Consider the following 6,418-nt stretch of genomic DNA (forward strand, 5'->3'; position numbering starts at 1 on the left):
TTATTTCATTTTCATTTTTCAAGAAGGTGGGCCAGTCAAGAGGCACGTAGTCCTTGATAAATGGATCTTTTGTATAATGATGAAAAGCGGACACTACAATGTCCTTCGAGTTACGAATGGATTGGATAATTTTTCCATTGTTTTCCTTTGGAATATATTTAACTGGAAGATGGGATGCCATTATTCGAGGCGAAGGAACAGTCTCCAATTCCTGTAGATTTGGTATAAACTCTAGGAAGGTGTCGGTCATTTTGTGAGGGGTGTCCAGACATGAATTCTGAAGGCGGGGAACTATTTCATTCAGCCAATGGTTTCCTTTTTGAAATTAAATGAAGTAAGATGAGTTCACCATGCATAGGACACATACCTTGCTTCGGACATATTTAAGCAATAATCTTGGATCAACTCTGAATGTTTCTGTGTTTTGATATGTTTCTGTCTTAAAGCCTAAAATTTAAACTTTTTAATGATGCCGATATTTACTATCATGTTGTGATAAAAATACCACGATAACGACATTGAAGTGACGTCATATTTAACATCATCATAAAAGGGAAATAACCAGAATTTTACGATTTTTCAAATTTAAAGTTGTCTTTCTTTCATTATACCTCAAGGAAACGAGTCCGTCTTTGGTGAAATTTGTCAAGTTGCCATAGTACTCAGCATTGCAAAGCATTTTTTATGCGATGTGATGCATTTTAAACCTCTCCACCCTTGTGGATCGATTGAATCAATCAAATTAAGCTAGAAAATATTTCAGAGATAAACATTACAAATATTTTCATTCCACTAATTTAAAAGCTCGAATGTTTTAAGCGTCAATGAGATAAAAATATGACATTTGTACGGTTCAAAAGACTGTTTGTCCGCTGCATGGTGAATATTGTCCGATCCATGGTGAAATGAGCCTCCTTCCAAAAAAAATCATTTTTAATGATTTTTTCTTAATAAATAGCATTAAATAGTGTCACAAATTCATATCTGGATCACAGGTTACATCCTTAGATTCATTTTGATAATATTCGGTAATAGCAATAGAACTTGCTAGAACTTGTTCAAGTACGAGGGTGTCCGATGCATGGTGAATTAAACCTTCTCTAATGATGTCAAATTTCATTGGATGCACCCCAAAAAAATTGATATAAAAGATATAATGAAAATTAAAAATTCTGTACTTTTAAGGATATTCCTTGTTAAATCATCCAGAGGATTCCTTTCCATTCAGAAGAAGACATAGCTAATACATTTAATTGGAGCATGTAGACTCAATGCATCTTTGAACCTCTCAAAAACGCATACGTTTGCCATTATCATTAAATACAATTACATATCTTACATTTCTTCCGAAAACGTATAATTTTCTAGCGTTTCTGAGTAGACAAAAAGATGGCTGAAAGAGGATAGACTATCAATGATCAGGAAGTAAACAGTTTTACCCTGTTACATCAATCACAAATACTCCTTATGATCCATACTTAGACATAATCTACTGCTGAATAATTACTCAATCTAATTATCATTAATAATATTTTTAACAAAAAATATTGAGAAATTAAACTAAGATTCAGTGCACGTTTTGATTTCTATGACACAAAATATCTTTTGTTGTTATCAAGCATAAAAAATGATATATAGTCATGTGTAATTTGTGTTTGAAGGAAAGCAATCAACGATTTCACAGTAACTGCAGCGCTCATCACAAATGAAATCCTCCGATTGAATTGAGATCTCCTACGTTTGCTGAAATGCTGATAAAACTTAGTTTGTAAAGTTCATTTGTATGTACTAGTTGAAGCTTTTATATTCTATATAACTTCCATTATCCTATGTTATGTAATTTTTTAATAGTCGACTTATCGAATGTGCTTTACGCATGGATTAGAAAGGTAGAGATCCGTGGGTATATTTTATTGAATTGCAAATGCAATGTCGAAATACAGTTATTTCTTTCATTGCAAGGTTCAAATTTGGCCACATAAAGAAGTGTTAATCCAGTTGGTAGATACTCTTTCATGCAAACGACAGATGTGTAACAACTGTATACATGTACATTACTAATAAGAAAATGTGTTTTTATTCAAATAAAAACGCATTTTAAGTTAACAAAAATATTTATGCATTTACCTAAATCCAGAAAATAATAATTTCGCGAAATTTTAAACTTTCACAATTTAGAATACTTAGATCGTAATAATTATGAATTTTCTTTATCTTATATATGTTTCAGAATTATTATATAAAAATAACATTGTCTTTCATTTTCCACAGATAAGAAAAGATAAGAGCTATTTGAAATATTTATCTACCGTTCTAGAAACAAGAGAATAGATACCATACGAAAAAAAGTACCTGATTTTGGATAGCAAATACCAAAAACGTCATCTTTCCTAATGGGTAAATTTTCAATACCTGCAATTCGTTTCCGGGCGTCTGTTAAGGTTTGAAGTGGCAAAATGCTGGAACTAGCAGTCCGTCTACACTTAGCTTTTCCTTTGTCGTCATCATAAAATCATAAACTGTCTCCTCAAAGTAACATATCAAACTGAAGTTAAATTGACCCACTCTGGTCTCACCCCTCAAAACTTGCTTAAATAGCGATGTTCAAGGCAGTTTCAAGTATTTTTAACAATAGCACTTTACCATTCTGCATTATGATTTAGGTCAAAAATGCATTATGTAATATTGCAGACACGCTTTTTCCCAACTGGAAATAATTTATGATATGTCACAAATTTTCTGCGGAACTTTGTCACGTCACACTTAAAGTGCATTTGAACATAAAATCTCAATCCAAGAAATCGTAATTTTATACCCGCGGATTGAAGGGAATTCGAATTTTTCGATTCCACGGAACTATGTCTCCGTGGGGGAAAAGTATGTGTACAGTATACCTTTCGTGTTGAATAACATTTTAAACTAGTGAAATATGGAGATTACAAACAGCATTCAAGCTCAAAGTCGATTAAAACAATACAAATCGGGAGCACAGCGAACACGGACCTCCAAACACAGAGGTGGGATAAGGTGCCATGGAGGAATGAGCATCCCCTTCCGACCGGTCAAACCCGCCAGATGCATCTTGTCATGATCGGTAAATAACGGAAAAATCTGTCGACAATTAAGTGTGTAAATATTGGCCTACAAATTAGTATGAAAAACGTCAGTCAGCATATGACTTAATGATAGATTGCATTTGCTGACTAGGTCATTGTATCGACCATAGAACTTACGAAATGATGATTTTAAACGAGACTGTTGATATTTTTGTTTCATCAACTTGTTTGTCAATAACTTACATCGTTCTAGAAATTGTTCACACGAATCGAAGAGCATGCTTTTGCGAGAGTTACACACCCCATATGCAAGTGATAAGGGTACATTGGTGTATAAGTAGGGGAAGTTGACGATTGAAAAGTTAAAGTCATCACGTTTATCATAAAGCTTGGTTGTTAGATTACCATTAACGACTTTGTCTAGTAAAAAAAACCAAGTATGAAAGAGATGTGTCAGACTCTGTGGTATCTTTTATTTCAAGCACACTTGGATATATCGTATCGATATATATATCGTGTCGATATGAATGGAAATAACTATTGTTAATTGATAATACGTCGTCGATTCATCTAAAATGTCGAGTCGAATGCCACAGCAAGAGATTTTTCTCATGTATAAGATTTTGAATATGCTTTATATAAATACAAAATAGGTCTGCTAACAACGGGTGCAATTGGTACCCATGGGAATTCCAACAGATTGTTGGAAGACCTGGTCTCCTAAAACCTCATAGATATTGTCAATCAGAAACTCAAGCATCTTTTTAACTTCAGAGTACTTGTATAAGCAGAATGCTTTTTAAAAAAATAATTTTGCAAATGACCAATGACAAGGTAAGTAAATTTAAGAGTTCCATTTTTATTGAAAAAGCAGCTGCCAATGATGTCATAAAAGGCCTGGGCTTTAATTTATCGTGGGGAATGGTTGTATGCAGAGTTGAAAAGTCGTAAGTTTTTATGTTATTTATTTTGGTAAAATATTGTGATTTCAAATTTTCCAAATTTTTCTTGGAATTTTTAAGTATCCACATCTAATTTGCACCACTTCCCGAATATATTGTTAACAGTACTCCTGAAGTTTCTCCTTAAATGCTTTTAATGTTATAGTGAGGAGTAAAGAATGAGGCTTGGAAGAACGTTTACTGGAATCCGCTATGTATCTTTGTAAGGATTTTTATAAGTTTTGGAATCCAATATAAATATGATAATTCAAATTCATTTGATTGTTGGGAATATTAAAAATATTTGAACTGACATATGATTTTCAAGATTTTCTTCCTTAGAAAGGGAGCTATGGGTGTAAGTTGCATTGCCATTTGTAGAATTAAATCCCATTTCTTCTATATTACAATTAAAATAATAAACCTTACAAACAAAGACAATGTTGTTACATGCTTGGTAAAATTGGACCAGTACATACTGATCTTGTAGTATATCTTATTCTTTTTTCACTTCTGAATTATTGAACACAGAAGGATAGATGGTTTTCATATTGCCCCTGAATCACTAAATGATAGATAATAAATTGATAAATAGATCAATAATGAAAAAGCAATCGAATGTAAAATACTGACGTATACATTTATCTGAAATGTTTACCTTTAAATTTTAAACCGTTACATCACTAAATAGGATAAATATAATGACACTCGTTCACTCTGTGAATCTCTGCCACTAGAGAGAGCAGTAGATAACAGAAAGCAGGCAAAGTGTACTTCTCCAACTTCATTTCTCTCAGAGATTTGATTGAACAAGCTTCCTATTCAATACAAAACCACAGGTTATTATTATTTTTTAATATATATATATATATATATATATATATATATATATATATATATATATATATATATATATATATATATATATATATATAATTTTTAGGGATGTCAAATCGGTCAATTTTTGATAATCGGTTACTCGGACGTTTTTTCCGATCGAGTACCCGGGTACTTGGTAAAAATGTAAATACAAGTGTGTGTTCATTTTCTTGAGCCTCGTTAAGCTCTGTTTAACCCTAAAGCTGTTTTTATCAAGTTTATAAATAGAAACTTGACCCATTCATATTCAAAAATCATTTTTTATGTCTCTAATAAACGAATTTTCCACTAAATGTGCTTTCCTGTCAACTTAAAAAGCAAATTATAATCAATCAAAAAGTCATTCAATAAAATAATTGAATTAAATGTGTTATGCTGACATTACTGAAACATTATTTTAGAAAAATATAACTTTTCCGTGAACTTTGATAAATGAGAAATATATTGTCCCAGAGCGGGGGACCGTCCTCGCCTTGTACACCCCTTTCTTTATTTATCAAATAAACACAAAAGACACAATTAATACGTAAAAATTACAAATGGTTTACAGTTCTTGTTTAGGATCTATTTCATCAACACTAGGATAATCTGTTGCGCAGGTTTGCATTGTGATTATTAGACTAGCGAAAGAGAAGGAACAGACGTTGCTGGGATCACTAGTCTAATATAGTCTGTTCCTTCTATTTCGCTAGTCTAATATCATTTCATTTGTTGTTTGTCCCCTCCCTTCCCCCCTTCCCATATACACTTAACTTACTAGGCAAACTGACTTTCCAAATTTTTTTTTTAATCTTTAGTTATTTCTTCACTTTTGAAGTGGGTTAAGCATGTCCGATTTCGCTGTAGTATATTAACTAAATAATTTAAAAATGATTTGAGGATAATAGACCATACTTAAACGATGTTCACTGAAAACAATTATTGAAGCCATCCAAAAAAATTAATTAAGGGCCACAATAGGTGAGAACAGTTGTGTACCAAATTATTGGTCACTAACTACTGTATATACACAGCCACAGGCGATAACGGGTATTTACAGGTGTAGATGACGACACGCTAATTACCGTGTGCATATTTAAGTTATTTTTTGATAGGTTTTTGATAAAAATATGTACTTTGAAATAAAAAAAAATACACATCCGAGTAACCGAGTACCATTTTTAGTATTCGATACTCGGACGTTCGATCGAGTACCCGGTTAACCGGGTACTCGTTGACATCCCAAATAATTTTGTTTTTATTCTAGCCTCTGATTGGTTAATATCCAAAAAGGAACACAAATTATTTCTGTATAACCTGGTTTGGTATGTGGACACCCCCCCCCCCCTGAATCATCTGTATCCATATAATCCTCTCATTTCCAGTCCTCGGGATTCATGGAAAATTCCAGGTTTAATAAAGGTACATGTACCTTTAACTTCAAACAATAATTCGATCTTATCACATGTAAACAAACAACAAGACTGCTAGGCCTATGTATCAGTTTTTACCTCCCCTCGCTTCTCATCACTTCCGTTAATTCCGTTACTACGTTTGTATTAT

This window comes from Saccostrea echinata, unplaced genomic scaffold, assembly GCF_033153115.1.
Source record: "Saccostrea echinata isolate AGI-Se365-2 ecotype Australia unplaced genomic scaffold, CSIRO_AGI_Sech_v1 ptg000064l, whole genome shotgun sequence".
Lineage (NCBI taxonomy): Eukaryota > Metazoa > Mollusca > Bivalvia > Ostreida > Ostreidae > Saccostrea > Saccostrea echinata.